General features: G+C 38.8%; 1 protein-coding gene across 4 annotated transcripts in view; it reads right to left on the bottom strand.

The window, feature by feature from the left end:
• NUBPL (NUBP iron-sulfur cluster assembly factor, mitochondrial) overlaps positions 1 to 21886 on the bottom strand; it is a 211873-nt gene that overhangs the window by 82784 nt on the left and 107203 nt on the right. The window contains exon 1 of one of the 4 annotated variants that reach the window (XM_070587629.1): positions 9452 to 9557. The exons of the other annotated variants lie outside the window; for them this stretch is intronic. The gene's annotated coding sequence lies outside the window, so the exon portion shown is untranslated. Of the gene's footprint in view, positions 1 to 9451; positions 9558 to 21886 lie in introns of those variants that run through there. 4 annotated transcript variants of the gene reach the window in all.

The raw sequence follows: 21886 nt of genomic DNA, 5'->3' as shown, positions 1-21886 counted from the left end.
AACATATGCAAATAAATCAATGTGATACACCACATTCTTTAGTTGTCTTTAGCAGGAGTGTTGGTCCAAATTTCCTAGACTGCCATTATACAAAGAGAGTCTTGTTTGTTCTATATCATTAAATCTCTGCAAACTGGGAATAGAAGTAAATGTCCTTAACTTGCTAAAAGGATCTACTAGAAACATAAAGCAAACACCATACTTAATAGTGAAAGAGGAGAAACATCACTATCAATATCATAAAAGAGACATGGATGCCTACTATCACTGTTACTATTTAAAGTTCAACTGGAGATGCTAGACAATGCAATAAGAAAAGTAAAACAATTAAGAAATACAAACACGACAAAAGAAAGGACCACCTACCTAGAAATTGTAATGAAAAGCTATTAGAATAAATAACATTGTTAAGATGGCCAAGTACAAGAAAAATATACAAAAATCAAGTTCCTAAACAATAGCAATTACTAATTAAAATATATATATAAGCAAAAAGATTCCATTAATGTGGAAATAGAGTTTAGGTGCAACCTATGTAACATGATGTTTTAATCTTTACATTCCAATAAACATAAAACATCTGCACATTTAAATATAGGTTTTTGTGTTATGGATCATTTATATAAGGGTAAGCCTTCGAAATATTATTAAACTTGACCAAAATAAATCAGTGCTATTTTACTTTTGTTTGTTTTTTTGGTGAGGAAGACTAGCCCTGAGCTAAGATCTATTGCCAATCTTCCTCTTTTTTTCCCTGAGGAAGACAGTCACTGAGCTAACTTCTGTACCAATCTCTCTATCTCCCTCTATTTTGTATGTGGGATGCCACCACAGCATGGGTTGATGAGCAGTGTTTAGGTCCACTCCTGGAATCCAAACCAGCAAACTCTGGGCCTCTGAAGCAGAGCACACAAACTTAACCACTAGGCCACTGGGCCAGCCCCAGTGCTATTTTACTTTTTTTTTTTTACTTGCATATTATCTAAATCCCTTACTAGATTATACAAGAGGTTTGGAACTGTGCCTATCTCATTCATCATTATAAAGGCTGCATATAGGTCCTGGTACATAGGAGGTAGGATATACATATTTGTTGAATAATTATAGGTGAATGAGCTCATTCAACTTCTGATCCTTAAATTCCTTAATGCTTTTAATTTTGTATAAAGTTCTACATGAATGTTCACCTTACATATAGGTAATTCATTTCATAAGAGGACACCAAAATCTCAGGTTCAGAATCAGATAATAAATAATAACTCAGGCTTTCAAGTGGTTTTAAAAGCAATTTGAAAGAATGATATCATAGAAGCATCTACTGAAAGCAACAATAACATCTCACAAAAAAGAGGGAGGGACAGGGGGCCGGCCTGGTGGCACAGTGGTTAAGTTCGCATGTTCCGCTTCTCAGTAGCCCAGGGTTCGCTGGTTCAGATCCCGGGTGCAGACATGGCACCGCTTGGTACACCATGCTGTGGTAGGTGTCCCACAAATAAAGCAGAGGAAGATGGGCATGATGTTAGCTCAGGACCAGGCTTCCTCAGCAAAAATAGGAGGATTGGCAGTAGTTAGCTCAGGGCTAATCTTCCTTAAAAAAAAAAAAAAAAAGGAGGGAGGGACAGAAATCAACCAGGTTAGTGATTGCAAAGTAATACCATTCAAGGAGGGAGAAGCAGAGTAAGAACTCCAGCTCTTGATCACTAAACAGTTATTCACTTTCTCATCCATTTAACTATCTCTAGAATCTTATTATAGCTGATTCTTTTCAAGTTTCTCTGTTCACAGTGGATCTGATTTCCTGTGGGCTTTATAAAGACACTTTCATGTTCTAAGGTGGTTCTAACAAAATACTTAATGCATCTACTTGGTAAATACTTTTCAAAGAAAACTATCAAAAATTTTACAGCACAACACAGGAAAGAAACAAACCCATTTAAGTGGCTGTCACTTTCCATTTCCTCACTTGGGTTTATGGGAAATAAATAAATATCAAGTAAAAGGCACCTGAATACACTAAAAATATGAGTGTTTTAAATGCTGTGACACAAAGTAGTCAAAAAGACTCGCTTCAATTTTTCCCTCTATAACATCACAAAATTTGGATTTCAGCTGACAACTTCTATACTAGCTTTCAGCCCAAAGCAATTTAGAAACAGACAAGTCAGAAACTCCTTAAAAATAAATGAGGGTTTATAATGGAAATGCTGACAGATGCTTCTTTATAATAATGCCTGGTGAGACTACTATATTTTAGAAATGACTACATCATAATATGTATGCAAGTGTTGTATATTAAAATGCAACAATGTCTAAGCTTATAATTAAATCAGGACCATGAATAGTTGAGTAAAATAGGTTATAAAGAAAGTGTGATGCGACAAAAAAATATACTAAGTTAAAATACAATGCACGCAAGGATTTAATAGAACTTGCCATTTAGAAGATTTAAACAAGAGCAAATATCAACATAAATACTAGGGAGAGAAGTCAAGAAGTACAAACTCAGTCAAGTCTAAAAATAATTGACTTTCAAAGTGACTGGTACATACCCACAATTACTTATGAAACTATATCCATCATGAGACGATCATACCCCTAGACAAAAACCAAAATATAAATTTAAAAATATATATATATATAACTTAACAAAAAAAAAGAAAAACACCTTAGTATTCCTGCTTCTAGAATCTTTGATCAGCTGCAGCTTCTGCTGCTGCTACCTTTGCTGCTGTTACACCCCATGCTATCTTTGTCTTTGATGGTTACAAGCCATCATTTCCATCAACCCCTGCCTTTGAACTCTCCACACTTGTACTGTAACATATAATGGTTGTCAAAGCAATTTACGGCTAAAAACCCAGCATAAACAATTCTACCACCATCAAAGAAATATGGTAAGCCTTCCTTTACTGAAGAGCTAAAACTAAAGAATCAACTTCGTGTTTCAAAGGAAAGTAGAAACCCAGGAACATTACATAGACAACTTCTTCATTACAAAAGTATACACAGGCATCAACATACATCTCATACCACTGCATAATTCATCTTGAAACAAATAATTTACAATGAGCTTTCTTAAATGACATCATTTTCTCTAGTTACATCTAATGAAAATACTGGATTTATCCACTTGCATAGATGTGTCCTAGGGGGTTATTCACTAACTCAGTGGTTCTCAACAAGGGACAATTTGCTCCCCAAGGGACATTTGGCAATATCCAGAGACATTTTTCATTGTCACGAATGAGAGGAGAGGGGCTACTGGCATCTGATGAGTATTTAGCAGCCAGAGATGCTGGTAAAAATCCTACAATGTACAAGACAGCCCCTCCCAAAACAATCAACTAACCCAAAATATTGATGGCACAGCTGTTGAGAAATCCTCCACTAACTCCTTTGTTTTCTTACCAAGCAGCAATTCCCCATAGTTTACCTTATCTTTAACCCAAATAAACACTCAAATCATCAACCAAAATCAGAAGTGAACCTAAGGCAAAGAGGAGGAGTGAAGTATGCAGATAACCTCCAAGAACAACTGACATTCATTCACTCAACAAATGTAACAGGCACAGTCCTAGGCAGTGAGGATACCATGGCACTCAAGAAACATGAGATCTCTGCTTTCACATGGCTGGCATTCTAGCAATTCTCTAGTTGAAGAAATCTTCAACTAAATTAAAAAACCTTCGATACTGACACATCCTGGAAAACTGATGTAGCTATGCACAAACAGTTCCCACTGATAGAGCATTCATTCTATTTCTGGAAATGTCTTTACTTTAATGAGCCAAAATAACCTTCCCTGTAGTTTTCACCCTCTGATCACAGTTCTGCTCTCTTGAGTCACAAAGCACAAATCCCTGTTCCACAGGACAGCTCCGCACACATTTGAAGACAGCTGTCCTGCATCTCTGAATTTTGCCTCCTGAAGACTAAAACGATTCCACCAGTGCCTGACAGCTCTTCATGAGACACAGTACTTCAGACTGGAAGGAAATGAGTAAAAATACTAAGGTTTTGTAAGAATTTAGGCTATTAATTAGTAATTGCTAACTTTTCTTGAACAATTCTTCTCGAACCTACAATATTCATTCAAATAAGAAAGAATAAAACATTTACTAACTCCTGTGTACAAAGCAATATAGTTGACACTTTAGATGCATTATCACACTTAATCATCACAACAGTCCAATGAAGTAGATAATATTATCTTGACTAGACATGAAGAAATCAGGTTCAGAAAGGTTAAAGGAATTTTTCCAAGATCATATTCTTTTCCTAAGCCCATTCTCCTTTAACTATACCATGTTATCTGAAAATGGTGCCAGTTTTCACATTTTAATTCAATCACTGAGCTTCCATTATTTCCATGAACCAGTTTTACAACAAAGCTGAATCGTGGAGTGGTTAACACTTGCATAAAGAAGAAATTTGCTCTAATGAAAAAGCACTCTAACATGAAGTGCCTTTTAGTAAGAATATACATACTCTTGTCCTACCTACACGACTCTCCATATAGATACACTGAATTCTGTTTGATTAACAAATTCTATTTAATACATGCTCTCACAAGTTGCTATCTATTAAGAAAACAATCTGATTAAGAAAGACAACATACATTTGAAATTTATATAGTATTAGCTATATTGGAATAACATACAATGCCAAAAATTCTTAAAACTCATTCATGGGAGACAGGCAATATAATAAAATGGCAGGGATTAATATTACAGACTAGATTTCTAGCATTGAACAGCCTCTTAACCTCTCTGGGCCTCTGTGTTCAAACCTAAAATTGGAGAAAATAATAGAACCTGTCTCACAGGGTTGTTGGAAAACTGTAAAAGGCTCTTAATTGATCTCCCTCCTTCCATTCTTCTCACCCCTTCCTTCTCACTCCACCTACTTCTATTCTCTACACAAGTCGCCGAATTGATTCTTTTAAGACAAAAATCAGATCATGCCACTCTACTGCTCAAAAACCTCCAATAGCCTTCATCATATATGAGGTGAAATCCAAAATCCAAACCCTTACCAGAGCCTCTAACATCGTAGCTGATCTAGTCCCAGGCTTCCTTGCTCACTTTGCACTTGTTCCCTCCACTCTGAATCTTCTTCCTTCAAATACCTGGATGGTTCACTCTCTCTCCTTCCATTCAAGTCTGCTTTAAATGTCACCTCCTCAGATAAGCCTTCCCTGATCATTCTCTATCTTTTTCCATAGAATTGATCACTAACGAATATTACCTTACGCTTTTATTTATTTTTTTATTTCTATCTCTCCCACAAAAAAGTATGACCCATGAGAGCATGGTCTCTGTTTCACCACTGTATTTCCAGCTCCAAGCATGGTGCCTAGCACATTGTAGGTGCTCCACAGTCAATCAATGAATAAAGTGAAACAATGCAAGTAAAGAGCTTATTAGTACAATGCTTGGCAAAGAGAAAACAATCAATGTTAGCTATTATTACTACCAATATCTGTATTTCTATTATTTTTCATACATTCATGAAACAAACCATCACTGAACACTAACTTTGTGCCATGCATTGTACTGTTTGATTTTTTTAAATGTTGACATTGGGCTTTGGGAAGTTTTTGCAAACTAGCTAGAGAGCCAGTGGCATAAGATGGTAATTGCAATTCATAAAGTAATTAAGTGCCTCCAAAAGGCTTCTGGAATTCTACTCCTTACAGAACTTATGATTTTTCTTTTAACTTGATCTTTTTAGATCCCATTAGCCCAGGCAGAGTACCAGGTCATAGCAGTCAATCACAAAACGTTCACAGTGGGGCATTATAATTTCCTTTTTTAATATTTTTTTCAGGCTGTTGGTTTTTCTTAAAACCAAAAACCAAGACATACTCTGGCCATTAACAATTACAAAATAAATGAATTGCCAAGGCTACCCAGAGCTATTGAGTGTATTAACAATTCAAATGCAGTTACATGAGCGGCAGCTGAGGTGTAATAGAAAGAGTCCCTTCCCAGCTAAGTGTGACCTTATGCAAGCAACTTAGCTTCTCAGTGCTTCTGCTTCCTTATCTGCAAAGCAGAAAAAAAAATTTCTCTACCCTATAAAAATATTATGAAAAAGGAACAAAATATAGGAGGTGAGAATTCCAGGCACAAACAAAGCCACCCTAAATGTGTGCTCTCTCAGGTCATGGAATATAAACTCAGGCCATAGTGCAGTATCTACTCGAAATGCTTTATACTTTTGCGTAATGTCCACAATATCTGGCAAGCTTCATGCTCAATTATATAGCGGATACATACCTAATTCCCTAACATTTAGATAAAAAAAAGAATCAGAGAAACTGAGCGATTTGTCTAAGGCTTTGTGAGTCACTGATGAAGTGAAACTGATAACCATGCACTTTACAAAAGGGAATCAGCATTTCTCTAGACTTGAAAGACCCCTAACATTTTCATTATTCATATGACTTCCAAAAACTCGTCATTTTTCACTCGTTTGTTCATTCAGTCAACACATCTTGAAATTCAACTACATGCCACACACCATTCCAGGTGCTAGAGATGAAAAGAACAAGGCTTGGTCCCTGACCTACCCATAAAGGAATTCAAGAGCTTTTTAAAATAGCTAATCTTAAGGGTTATGGAAGCTCTGAGGAGGAAATCAATTATTTTAAGAAAGGCTTTATAGCAGTGCTGTCCAATAAAATTTTCTGCAATGATGAAAATGTTCTTTAACATGTGCTGTCCAATACAATAGCCACTAACCATATGTGGCTATTGAGCACTTAAAATATGGCTAATATGACTGAGAAACTGAATTTTAAATTTTAATTAATTTTAATAGCCACATGTAACTAGTGGTTACTGTATTAGCAGAGCTTTACAGGATAGGTAATATTTGAACTGAAGTCTTGAAAGAAGGGAGTAAGGGATTACTGGGGGTGGGGGATAGCACATTCTAGGCAATGGAAAGGGCACCAACTATGCGAAGGGCTGCAAGAACACCTGAATGTGTTCCAGGAAGGCTGTCTGGGATATGAGGAATGTGGAAAGGAGAAGAGAGAAATGAGGTTAAAAGGGTTCGACAGGGCCAAAATACGAATGCCCTCGAATGCCAGGCTAAGGAATTAAACTTTATGCAGCAGACAATGGGAAAACATCAAAGACTTTAAAGCCAGGGAATATATGACCACATCCATGCTCTAGAAAGACAATGTTGACCATAAGATGAATAATCTATCGAAGGAAGAGACCAGAGGTAGGAAGATGAGCTAGGTATGAGACCACTGCAGTACTCTAAGTTAGATGAGGAGGACTCCGACCACTGCCATCACAGTGAAAACAGAGATGAAAGAATGAATTCAAGAGACCTTTTGGAGATAAAATTAGTGGGATTTAGAGACCTATGAGATGTGGTAGACAAGAATAAATCAAAATAAAAACTAGTGAGGTACCAGCCTGGAAAACCAGATAATTAAGGCACTTCCCACATTGACTAAAGGGATCAAGAAAGTGTAAAGGCTCCTGCTCAAAGTTGTTTGTAAGAAAACAATCTAAATATCCATTAATAGCTTAAAAGTTACATAAATTATGAAATCATTTAAGACAGTATATATTTATTAAAATCATTTTTAAAGACTACATAATACCAAGGTAAAATGTTCATGATATGGTAAATGAAATAAGTAGGCTAAGCAACACACATAGCATTACCCCAATTTTGTTGTATATATTAGTAGAAATTTTTTTAATTGAAGGAATATGCCAAAAAGTCAACAGTGGCTTACTTAGATAGTGGGGTAATGGGCCATTATAATTTCTTTCTTGAACATTTTTTTTCTGATTGTCTAATTATACTAAAATAACTATAGAATATTCTTTATTTAAAAATAGACTTTCAGGGCCAGCCCAGTGGCATAGTGGTTAAGTTCACATGCTCCACTTCGGTGGCCCAGGGTTCAAGGATTCGGATCCCAGGCATGGACCTACACACGGCTCATCAAGCCATGCTGTGATGGCGTTCCACAACCAAAACAGAGGAAGATTGGCACAGATGTTAGCTCAGGGCTCATATTCCTCAAGCTAAAAAAAGAGGAAGACTGGCAACAGATGTTAGCTCAGGGCCAATCTTCCTCACCAAAAAGTAAAAAGTAAACTTTGGCTCTGTACCTTGAAGCACTGGGGCCTGTGGTAAATCTACTGAAGCCTGCGGCTGTGTCACAAACAGGGGGAGTCTGACATGACCAGACCCTAAGTCTACTGCAGGTTCATTACGGGAGACTAAATTCATAGCAAGTTGAAGATGGCAGTTTTTTTCCTTTGAAAAATTTACCACAATTACAAAGTACAAAATGGATTATTTCCCATTTAATTTATCTATAATGTCTTCTCATGTATGATTTATATCTATAAACATGCAACTACAAGTGGGAGTTTGATATAAACCTATATTTTATTCTGTGTAGTCATGCAAAAAGACATTTATTCTACTCATACTCAATTTCAATTACTCAGGTTCACTTGATATAGAGCAGACACGATATGCTGAAGAAGCAGCTCAGCAAATACTAATCTTTTTTTTATATGGACATGCCAGTCCCTTTTTTGTGCTTAACAAAACCTGGCTTTCCGAGTTCTAAATTTAGATTTACAAGGAAATCCTGACCTGGTATAGATAAGCCTACTATAGAGGCATTTGGCTACGGCAAATCCTCCTACATCCTCGATGTGACTAAGATACAAATTAGATAAGCAATGGAATAACTTCCTTGACTAAAGAGAAAATGAACAGAACTTTTCAACTATAATTTTAATCACTTTATTTTACCATAAGATAGGTTGTATTTGTCTTGGAAAACCACATGTACATTAAAAAGAGAATGTTAACCTAAAATTCCTAGCCAAATGACAAACCTTATTCTGATCATTTTACAGAAGGAGAAAATAAAAGGCTGGAATTGAAAGCATTTTTCCATCTTAGATGTTTAGAAACCTGGCTTGATTTCCTTAACCAAAATTAGTTGCATATCTTATTTCTATGTTTTCTATTAAAACACACTGGTAGAAAAGCAGTCTTTTCTCTGGAACGCTTGTAAATAAGCGCCAGGGCTAAGTAGTAGCAACCGGCTCATTCAAGAAATATAACGAAATTGACCGAGGTCAAACAGTGAGACAGCAGCAGATCTGGGACCAGGGCTAGACCTCTGGGTTGAAATCTAATGCTCCTCTCTGACAAGATTACAGTTCTTAAATTAAAATATATTTTCCCTGAGAGTTGAAACAGGGAATACATTTCAGGATACTAGTTAGTGACACTTGAGAAACATCAGCTGGCTCTCAAACCCAGAAACGGCCTTAGACATTTTGCCTAACTACAACATACTAACAGTGGCAGGAGTCACTAAAATAATCATTCCACAAGCAAAGAGAATTCAGAAACCTGCAACAGCAATTAGCCACCAGTATCTTACTATGTTTCTGTGATCTAATGTCCATTTCCATGGAAACAGAAAAAGAAGTGAGAAGCAGCCAAGAGAAGAGATGTCAGAACTTGTCAGGTTCAGTGGCTGGAGCTGAAAGCTGCAAACGCTATTTTTTTTTTTTTTTTTTCACAAACAGCATCAGCTGACTTCTGGCACATAATCGATTCTCAACTTAGGCAACGTCAGCTTGCTTAAAGGAGCATAAATCTACAGAACCAGCTTAGGTTTTTGTTTTGTTTTTGAAGGCTTGGATTAAGGGGGAAAGAGATACAAATTAAAAGCAAATTGTTCAAAATTCTAAATTTCTAAAACATAGGAATACAACAGAATTGTTTCAAATTCCACAAAGTAAACAGAAGGATTTCTTAGCTGTGATGACGGAAAATGTAGGACCACCACAGAGCATTATGTAGAATGAATAGCAATAGGGTGGAGGCAGGGAAGAGACAGAAAGCAGAAGCAGCAGCATGTACAAAGGTCCTGAGACAAGAGAGTGTGGCCCTTTCAAGGCACTGCAAGCACACAAGAACTCTTAGTGTGGGGCAAGGGGTTATTACAAAAGGCTTTCCCAAAGGAGATGACATCTAAGCTAAGACCTGAAGGATGATATGGAGTTATAGAAGAGAGTATTCCAGGAAGAAGGAAGAGCATGAGGGAAGTCCTAGAGGCAAGAGAGAGCAAAATGAATCTATGAATAGCAAATAGTTTAGGACAGCTGGAGCAGAGAGTGGGAGTGGGGAGTGAGCTGTGACCAGATCAAGAAGGACCTTATTTCCCAAGTTACAGTCTGAACTTTTGCCAGAAAACTACAAGTTGTCACTAAAGAGTCTAAATCAGGAAGGTAGCATTATAAAATCCGGATTTAAGAAAGATTAGTTAGACTATCTCAGATTACATAGGATATAGATGTGGCGTCTGTAACAACTTTCCTAGGGGAAAGATAACGGTGGACTGCACTGGGGGAGGGGTAGCAGCAGAGATAGGAGAATAGGACACAATCAATATGAGCAATTGGAGAAGAAGAAGGATGAGTCAAGGATGACACCCAAGATTTTGGCCTGAACAGCTACATGGATGATAGTGCCAATCATTGAGTCTCTGTCAAAGCAAAGAAGGAGGGGTTTTAGGTGTGTGTGGGACAGTGATGAGTTCTAATCTGGACTTCATGACTTTTAGGTATCCAAGGGATAGTCAAGCAGAGCTATCCAATAGGAAGTTGCACATGTGATGGGTGTATCTACCACTCAGGAGAGATATCTGGGATGAACATACGTGTCTGGGCTTCAGGACAGGATGACATGGCCAAGAGAAAGCACGAGATCAGAGGCGATTCCAAGAGAGGAAGTGTAAAGGCTTTAGACTGTTCAAATGTTGGCTGCACCATTTACTAATTACATGACCTAGGATTATTTAGTCTCTAAGGCTATAAAATTGGGAGGATTATACCTGTGTTGAGGACTAATATTTTTAAAAAATGAGTGGAGGAAAAGGAAACTATAAAGTAGAATGAGAAAGAGAAGATAAAAAGTAGATACCACAGGATAATGCAGCATTATGGAAACTAATGGAAAAGAGAATTTCAAAATTAAGGTCAATATATCAATAATAATAATAATACCTGTGTTAGGAAAGAAATGAAAGGTATGAAAAGGCAGAAAGAGTGAGATAGTCAAGGAACCCGAGGTGCAGTGGCCACAGTAAGAAGGCTGAAAGGATGAAAATCTGTGGTAAGACAGTAAAATGAGTACTCCCAGGGGACAAGATTGAGGGTGTACCATGAGGATGGATGGCTAAAGTAGAATGAAGGTTGAGGGCACTCATGTTAAGAAGATGAAGAAATTAAAAGGCTAGGATGTTAACTGGATTGTCTACATGGACTCTGAAGTCCTCCAAGATGGTGGCTAGAAGTGAAGTGAAAACAAAATGTCAATGTCTTTAACAAACGAAAAAAAGGTGACCAAAGAAGAGAGGGAGAAGATGATCATACTTTTAATAACCATGACATCAAAAAGAGTATAAGTACGGAGTACTGAAGCAGATGCAGAACCAGTCCCAGCAGCCTCTCTGGCTGGAAAACTCTACAACCCAGACCAATTATACTTTCAAGGAATTTCCATTCTGAATTACAATGCCTAAAAATTCTCAATAACAGTATTTCCAACATATTAAGGTTAATAACCAAATTTAGCTTTGGACATACATTCATTCTGGAATCAGTATTATTCACATTATATCTGTAGAGTAAAGAATTTAACTGTGTTCAAAAAGGCCCCAGAAAACCGGCCCTTGACTTCGGCCGCTGGGAAGTAATCTCTAAGGTCTTTCCCTGGGGCCATGGGCTGGCCAGATAGTAACAACATGATATAGGCTGGGGGCTTTGGGTCATGCTCAGAGGGGCTGGAGACTAGACACTGAGATCAGTCACATGGACAATCAATCACGACCATGTCACAAAATCCCAATAAAAACTCTGAATACCAAGGCTCAGGTGAGCTTCCTTATGTGGCAAGACTCCATCCATAGTGTCAAACATCAATGCCAGGAAAGTAATGTCTCCTGATTCCATGGGGAGAAGCAATGGAAGCTCCATATTTGGTAATTCCCCAGACACTGCCCTATGTGGTTCTCCCCTTGGCTGATTTTAATCTGTTTCTTTTCCCTATAATAAACCATACCCATGAGTATATTAGCTTTCAGTGAGTTTTCTGAGTCCTTCTAGCAAATTATTGAATCTATGGGTGGTCTTGGGAACCCTTGAATTTGCAACTGGTATAGGAAGTGAGGGTAATCTTGTGGGGACTATGCCCTCTTAAATTCACATTTGATCTAAACTCTTCACAATATCTGTTCTCCCTAAATCAATTTGTTCACAAGGAAAAAAAAATGATTTGAGGGGCTGGCCTGGTGACACAGTGGTTAAGTTCACACGTCCCGCTTCTCAGTGGCCTGGGGTTTACCAGTGCAGACATGGCACCACTTGGCAAAAGCCATGCTGTGGTAGGCATCTCACATATAAAGTAGAGGAAGATGGGCATGGATGTTAGCTCAGGGCCAGTCTTCCTCAGCAAAAAGAGGAGGATTGGCAGTAGTTAGCTCAGGGCTAATCTTCCTCAAAAAAAAAAAAATTTGAAAAGAACTCAATACCTGAGGTTAGTTGAAATTGTCACTGAACAGTAACTAGTCTACTGAACCACTAATGGGCTATTACCCATGACTAATGGTCATCTACTCCCAGAAATTCCTCTGAGCAGTGAAGATATCCCAACAGCTAACCACGAAGAAAAGTACTATTGAGTTTTAATCTGGATATCATAGACCCTCACTATATTACTGAGACAGAAAGCCATTTCCCTTTACTGAATTACAGCTTGTTCTAGGTAACTGGGAAATGCCACCATACCTCAGTGAAGTGTGATCAAGTCCAAATAATGCATACCTGTAACAATTTAAATTCAATTTTTTAATTTGCACAAAGAAGCATTTTATTGCTACCACAGTTTATAAATGAATTATATTACTGCAGGTACTGCCATCATAATATAGAAGGGTTTGTCAAACTTCTCATTGCCAAATACTGCTAAAAAGACTTGATAACTTGCCCCTACATAAAAACTGTACCAAAATAACACATTATCTATATTAACAAAAAATGCACTTGAGGTGAAATGAAAAAGGGGCATTTAAATAATGAGTGTCAAAGTAAAGAGATTTACAAAGAAATCCTCTCAGATATGCCTTATAATGTACCAAGTACGAAATACAAAATCTGCAGCCAAATGACAAAGCAAAAGTCTTAATATATTAATATCAATTAGCATTTCAGAAATGATATTAAAGAGTATGCTCCCACTCTTTTAAATGGAAACTTAAACCTTTTAAAACTTCAGGTGTACAGTTTAGTTAAAAGCTCAGCCTAGGGAATAAGAGAGTTTACTTGTGGGACCCTGCCCAACTCATTTGATCTCTTTATGCCTGTTTTCCTCAGTTACAAAATAAGAATAATAACAGTACCTATTATAAAGAATTGCATGGGACAGGTGAGAGGGGGCAGGACCAAGATGGCGGAGTGAGTGGTCTTCTTTGTCTCTCCCCCATCGAATCTACAACTAATTGGACATTCACCGATTAACAAAGGATATCCAGATAGCATCTCAAGATGCCTAAAAGTCTCGTGCTACTACACATCGGAAGGCAGACAGACGTCCCCCCAAGAGGAGGTGGAAATAGGTGAAAACTCTCTGACCCCAGACCCCCGGACAACCTAGTTCCTGCAGGAGGCTCTCTTCCAGCAGACTCCCCCATAGCATCGTCACACACCAACGGCAGGAGTATGCACTCACCAGTGGAGCAACAGTGGAAACAGGTGACAAGAGCCCTACCCAAGCCCCCCGCGATCACACCCTAAGCCCAGGGGGAATTCCCCAGGGTCCCGCACCCACCGGCAGGGAAGGCCTCCACTCGCCATTAGCAGGGAGGCCCTGCCCAGAAGCCAGAACAAAGAGAAGCTCCTGGCGGGCCCGGCATGGCACCAGACCACAAGCTGCTGCTGGACTCACGGTCTCCGGTGCATGGCTCGGTGCAGGGGTACCCGGACTTCCCGTAGACATGCTTGGGGACACGGTGGGAGCTCCAGTGCCTGGCTCTGCGGCGCGGGGGAAGGCTCCGGGGTCCCACATCTCCCCGGCAGGGAAAGCCTCTGCTCGCCATTAGCAGGGAGGCCACACCCAGAATCCAGGACAAAGGGAAGCTCCTGGTGGGCAGATTGCCCAGGGCAGCTCCAGACCGCAAGCTGCCGCTGGGCTCACAGTCTCTGGTGCATGGGTCGATGCAGGGGGTGCCCAGACTTCCCATGGATGCGCTTGGGGACTGGGTGGAGCTCCAACAGCCAGCTCTGTGGCCCGGGGGGTCGGTCCAGAGTCCCGCACCCCCCCAGCAGGGAGGGCCTCTGCTCGCCATTGGCAGGGAGGCGCCGCCCAGCATTCGGAACACCAGGAAGCTCCCTAGAGCAGAATTCCCCACAAGGCAGCAGCTTACAAGCCACCACCAGGCCCACAGACTCTGGCCATGTCCCAGATGAGGCGAGGGGCTCCCAGAGATCCCGTGAGAGTGGAGTGGGGCAGAGTAGAGCTCTGGTGAAACGGCTACATAGCCCGGGGGGAACTCCAGGTTCTTACAGCAGCCTCAGCGAAAGCCTCTGCACAGCACTAGTGGAGAGGTCCTGACTGGCAATCGCAAGGCAGAAAGGCCCTGGGGCAAAAGTAGCACAGCTAGGTGAGCTAACGACAGACTGCAGAAGATACCCATAGCTCTGCTGGGACCTATAGTGGACAAGCGTGATCTGGTGGGCTCTGCTAGGGACAAATCAGCGATTATAGGTGATCCTGCTCCTGGCTGATGGGAAAGCCCACAACACTGTTGCAGACCACAAGGAGGGAGCGCGTCTAAGTGGGCTGCAGCTAAGTGGTGCAGTAGGCACCAGCAGCCTGAGGCCCCGTTGCGATTGCCCCCACAACTGACAAGGGACCCCACAGGACCACTGTGACTATGAGGAGGGGTCCAGGCCCAGTCAGTAACAGCTGACAGGGTTCCTGGTTGGGACAGTCTAAACAGCGGCCCCCCCTCCCCCACACCAGTCGCAACAAGTGGAAGCAGCGACTAAACTCTATCTCTATGCGGAGGCACAAATCCACGACATCACGCAGTAGGAAAAAATATATCAAATCTCCAGAACAGAAGGAAAATGATAAGCACCCAGAAAACAATCCCAAAGACAATGAAATCTATAACCCAAATGACGATGATTTCAAAACTGCCATTATGAAAAAACTCAAAGAGCTAAAAGAGAATTCAGATAGACAAGTCAATGAGTTCAGGAGCTATGTCACAAAAGAGCTTGACACTATAAAGAAGAACCAATTAGAAATACTGGAGATGAAGAACACAATGGAGGAGATTAAGAAAAATCTGGACTCTCTGAACAGTAGGGTCGATAATATGGAGGACAGAATTAGCAATTTGGAGGATAGGAACATAGAAATGCTGCAGACAGAGGAGGAGAGAGAACTAAGACTAAAAAGAAATGAAGAAACTCTCCAAGAATTATCCGACTCAATTAGGAGATGCAACATAAGGATTATAGGTATACCAGAGGGAGAAGAGAGGGAGAAGGGGGCAGAAGGCCTGTTCAAAGAAATAATAGCTGAGAACTTTCCAAACTTGGGAAGAGAGATGGAACTTCATGTGACAGAAGCCAATAGATCTCCAAACTTTATTAACACAAGAAGACCAACCCCAAGGCATATAGTAGTGAAACTAGCAAAAGTCAACAACAAAGAGAAAATACTAAGGGCAGCCAGGCAGAAGAAAATTACTTACAAAGGAAACCCCATAAGGCTATCAGCAGATTTCTCAGGAGAGACCTTACAGGCTAGAAGAGATTGGAATGAAATATTCAAAACTCTGAAGGACAAAAACCTGCAGCCAAGAATACTCTACCCAGCGAAAATATCCTTCAAATACGATGGAGAAATAAAAACGTTCCCAGATAAACAAAAGTTAAAGGAGTTCATCACCACAAAACCTCCTCTTCAAGAATTGCTCAGGAAGAAACTCATTCCTGAAAAATCAAAAAAAGGAAAGGGGTTACAAAATCCAGAACAAAGGAGATAAGCAGAAGGACAATAACACAAAATAACAGCTCTCCATCAGGACAAAATGCAAAAGAACCAGAAAACAAGTGATAAAATTGCAACAGTAGGCACCCACGTTTCAATAATCACACTAAATGTGAATGGATTGAACTCTCCAATCAAAAGGCACAGAGTGGCAGGACGGATCAAAGAACAAGATCCAACAATATGCTGCCTCCAGGAAACAAACCTCAGCCCCAAAGACAAACACAGACTCAGAGTGAAGGGATGGAAGACAATACTCCAAGCCAATAATGAACAAAAGAAAGCAGGTGTTGCCATACTTATATCAGACAAAGTAGACTTCAAAGCAAAACAGATAAAGAAAGACAAAGAGGGGCAGTATATAATGATGAAAGGGACGTTCCACCAAGATGACATAACAGTTATAAATACATACGCACCTAACACAGGAGCACCAAAATTCGTAAAGAAACTATTAACAAAACTAAAAGGAGACATCAACAGCAATACAATAATGGTAGGGGACCTCAACACCCCATTAACACCAATGGACAGATCATCCAGACAGAAAATCAACAAGGAAATTATAGAATTACATGAAAAATTAGAGCAGATGAACCTAATAGATATATATAGGACACTTCATCCAAAAACAGCAGGTTACACATTCTTCTCAAGCGCGCATGGAACATTCTCAAGGATAGACCATATCTTGGGAAACAAAGCAAGCATCAATAAGTTCAAGGGGGCTGAAATAATATCAAGCATCTTTTCTGATCACAATGCTATGAAACTAGAAATCAACTACAAGAATAAAGCTGGGAAAGGGCCAAAAATGTGGAGACTAAACAACATGCTACTGAACAAACAATGGATTACTGAAGAAATTAAAGAAGAAATCAAATATTATCTGGAGACAAATGAAAATGAAAACACACCGTACCAAATTATTTGGGACACAGCAAAGGCAGTCCTAAGAGGGGAATTCATTGCAATACAGGCTCACCTCAATAAGCAAGAAAAATCTTACATAAACAACCTCAAACGACACCTAACGGAATTAGAAAAAGAAGAACAAACAAAGCCCAAAGACAGTACAAGGAGGGAAATAATAAAAATTAGAGCAGAAATAAATGATATTGAAACAAAAAAGACAGTAGAAAGAATCAATGAAACAAAGAGTTGGTTCTTCAAAAAAATTAACAAAATCGACAAACCCTTAGCCAGACTCACTAAAAAAAAAGAGAGAAGTCTCAAATAAATAAAATTAGAAACGAGAGAGGAGAAATCACAACAGATACCGAAGAAATACAAAGGATCATAAGAGAATACTATGAAAAACTATATGCCAACAAATTGAACAACCTAGAAGAAATGGATAAATTCCTAGAATCATACAACCTACCCAAACTGAATCAGGAAGAAATAGAGAATCTGAATAGACCAATCACAAGTAAAGAAATAGAAACAGTAATCAAAAACCTCCCCAAAAATAAGAGTCCAGGACCAGACGGCTTCTCTGGAGAATTCTACCAAACATTCAAAGAAGATTTAATATCTATCCTTCTCAAACTGTTCCAGAAAATAGAGGAAGATGGAGCACTCCCTAATACATTCTATGAAGCCAACATCACCCTGATCCCCAAACCTGACAAGGATAACACAAAGAAGGAAAACTACAGGCCAACATCACTGATGAACATAGATGCAAAAATCCTCAACAAAATTTTGGCAAACCGAATACAACAATATATCAAAAAGATTATCCACTATGATCAAGTGGGATTTATACCAGGGACACAGGGATGGTTTAATATCTGCAAGTCAATCAACGTGATTCACTACATTAACAAAATGAGAAACAAAAACTACATGATTATCTCAATAGATGCCGAGAAAGCATTTGACAAGATCCGACATCCATTTATGATAAAAACCCTCAATAAAATAGGTATAGAAGGAAAGTACCTCAACATAATAAAGGCCATATATGACAAACCCACAGCCAACATCATACTCAACGGACAAAAACTGAAACCCATCCCTCTCAGAACAGGAACAAGACAAGGGTGCCCACTTTTACCACTCTTATTCAACAAAGTACTGGAGGTGTTGGCCAGAGCTATGCGGCAGGAAAAAGAAATAAAAGGAATCCAAATAGGCAAGGAAGAAGTAAAACTCTCGCTGTTTGCAGATGACATGATCTTATATATAGAAAAACCCCAAAGAATCCATAGGAAAACTATTGAAACAATCAACAACTACAGCAAAGTTGCAGGGTATAAAATCAACATACATAAATCAGTAGCATTTCTATATGCTAACAATGAACTAACAGAAAAAGATCTCAAGAACTCAATCCCATTCATGATCGCAACAAAAAGAATAAAATACCTTGGGATAAAGGTATTTAACTAAGGAAGTGAAAGATCTATACAACGAAAACTACACGACTTTCTTGAAAGAAATCAACGATGACATAAAGAGATGGAAAGAAATTCCATGCACATGGATTGGAAGAATAAACATAGTTAAAATGTCCATACTACCTAAAGCAATCTATAGATTCAACACTATCCCAATCAGAATTCCAATGTCATTCTTTACAGAAATTGAACAAAGAATCCAAAAATTCATATGGGGCAACAAAAGACCCCGAATTGCTAAAGCAATCCTGAGAAAGAAGAACAAAGCTGGAGGCATCACAATCCCTGACTTCAAAACATACTACAAAGCCACAGTAATCAAATCAGCATGGTACTGGTACAAAAACAGATGCACAGATCAATGGAACAGAACTGAAAGCCCAGAGATAAAACCACACATCTATGGACAGCTAATCTTTGACAAAGGAGCTGAGGGCCTACAATGGAGGAAACAAAGTCTCTTCAACAAATGGTGCTGGGAAAACTGGACAGCCACATGTAAAAGAACGAAAATCAACCATTCTTTTTCACCATTTACTAAAATAAACTCAAAATGGATCAAACACCTAAAGATTAGGCCTGAAACAATAAGTCTTCTAGAAGAGAATATCGGCAGCACACTCTTTGACATCAGCTTCAAAAGAATCTTTTCGGACACCATAACCCCTCACATGAGGGAAACAATAGAAAGAATAAACAAATGGGACTTCATCAGGCTAAAGAGCTTCTTCAAGGCAAGGGAAAACAGGATTAAAACAAAAAAAACAGCCCAGTAATTGGGAAAAAATATTCACAAGTTATTTATCCGACAAAGGGTTAATCTCCATAATATACAAAGAACCCACACAACTCAACAATAAAAAATCAAATAACCCAATTACAAAGTGGGCAGGGGACATGAACAGACATTTCTCCAAAGAAGATATACAGATGGCCAATAGACACATGAAAAGATGCTCATCATCACTAATCATCAGGGAAATGCAAATCAAAACTACACTAAGATATCACCTTACACCTGTTAGAATGGCAAAAACATCCAAAACCAAGAGTGGTAAATGTTGGAGAGGCTGTGGAGAAAAGGGAACCCTCATACACTGTTGGTGGGAATGCAAACTGGTGCAGCCACTATGGAAAACAGTATGGAGATTCCTCAAAAAGTTAAGAATAGTAATACCTTATGACCCAGCCATCCCACTATTGGGTATCTATCCTAAGAACCTGAAATCAGCAATTCCAGAAGTTCCATGCACCCCTATCTTCACTGCAGCATTATTCACAATAGCCAAGTCATGGAACCAACCTAAGTGCCCAGCAACTGATGATTGGATAAAGAAGTTGTGGTACATATATACAATGGAATACTACTCAGCCATAAAAAAGGACAAAGTCGTCCCATTCACAACTACAGGGATAGACCTTGAGAGTATTATGTTGAGTGAAATAAGCCAGACAGAGAAAGACGAACTCTGTATGACTCCACTCATAGGTGGTAGTTAACATATGGACAAAGAGAAGTGATCGGTGGTTGCCAGGGGAAAGGCGGGTGGGGGGAGGGCACTAGGGGTGAAGTGGTGTACCTAAAACATGACTAATAACGATGTATAACAGCAATTTCACAAGGATGTTAACTTTTACAACCTTAATTAAAAAAAAAAAAGAATTGCATGGATTAAATGAGATAATACAGGTAAACAGTATAAGGCTTAATAGAGTAAATACTCAATAATAGGTAGCTGTTTTAGTAGTATAGAATTGTCTAAGGATAACATTAATTCAACCTATTTAATCTGATGTCTTCTACATTCAGGTAACTAATACACCAGACTTAGACTCTACTAAAATAAACTAATTATAAAGGTCTAACATATTTGTTTTTATGGACATATGTACAGGCTTGGAATAAATACAAAAAAGAAACACAAGAAAAAAAAGGACGTTTTAATTCACCATGAATCATTTCTTTTGGTGGACTTTTTATTAACATAAAATTAACTAATATTACATAAAACAAGTATTAAACACACACAAACACCTACGAATGTAAATTAGTATAGCATTATTTTCCAACTATAAACGATCACATAGCATTAACAATTTTTTTAAAAATCAATAAGTAAAAGTGCACAGGAAATAAAAGAATCTACAGGAGTAGGTTTCATGCTTTCTTTCTCTAAACTCTAACCACTGAAAGAATGAATAAAGTCAGAGTGTAGGTTGCTTTAAAAAGCAATAGGGAGACACTGATAGTCTCCAAAATGACAGACATCACAGGAGTTACATGTTGGGAAGAATAATCTAGCAGCCTCTGTGTGAGTAACAAGGGGGAAAATTAAATTAGTGACGGGGGTATGAAAGAGGATGAACAGGTTGCCAAAACTGCCACCAGCAGTTTAAAACCATCTTTCAACAATAAAATACCTGACCAAAATGAATAACATGGAATCACTCTGCAGTGATTGTGAAAAAAGTGAAAATACAATTCAGTTAAAGTAATCACAATAAAAATAATTACTGTATCTCATCAAATAGAAAACCCCATAGGTTATAAGATACATCATTATTTTATACACCACCAAAGAGAAAAAAATTTTAATAATTAAATTGACATGATGCCAAGATGTTATTAATCGTAAAATATACTCCAATTCCAGAGATAGGAAAATTTGAAATATATGGATCTTAAAATTAACTAAATATAGTATCTGCCTAAATAATAAAAAGGGATCAGGGATCACAATCCTATGAAATCCCCAGTAATAGCCATAATTCTTTCCCATTGCCTGCTTGGGATCTGTTCAAATCTTGGAACTTGAACAGCTCCAGCAGCTTCTCACATCTGCTCTGACCCACGATTCCCCATCCGCACCCGAGGAGATAGGGTAAGCCCTCACCCATCTGACTGGGGCCAGCTCTGAGAAGCTCTCGCAAGGGCCCAGTAAGTAATCTTATGTGACCTTTATTAAGACTCCTTAATTATGACCACAGAAGACAAGGCCCTACCTTTTATAATTACTCTCATCCTAGACTCTGTTCAAAACATTGTAAGTTATTCTTTAAAGTCCATAAAGTGAACAACACAAAGGAGTGAAAAGTTAGGAATTCTTCTGAAGTATTCAAGGTAGAAATGGAATATTACAAGGGCTTGGTAATGAGCCTCCTTTTAATTTATTCATTTAGTAAGGCAAATTATTTCAGCCTGACTAGTTTTTGCTGCTAATGAATTGTGTCTGACATCATTCTATCCCCTTTGACCAATATATTTCTCTGGCTTGGCACATTTTTCTATTAGTGCTTCCTTTTGCACTAATTTTGATTGCTGACTTCAAGTGAATGAAACAGTG

The sequence above is a fragment of the Equus przewalskii genome, chromosome 1 (genome assembly GCF_037783145.1).
Source record: "Equus przewalskii isolate Varuska chromosome 1, EquPr2, whole genome shotgun sequence".
In the NCBI taxonomy this organism is placed as follows: Eukaryota; Metazoa; Chordata; class Mammalia; order Perissodactyla; family Equidae; genus Equus; species Equus przewalskii.
Note: the sequence above shows the minus strand (reverse complement) of the source record. Positions and strands in the feature narration are given on the sequence as shown.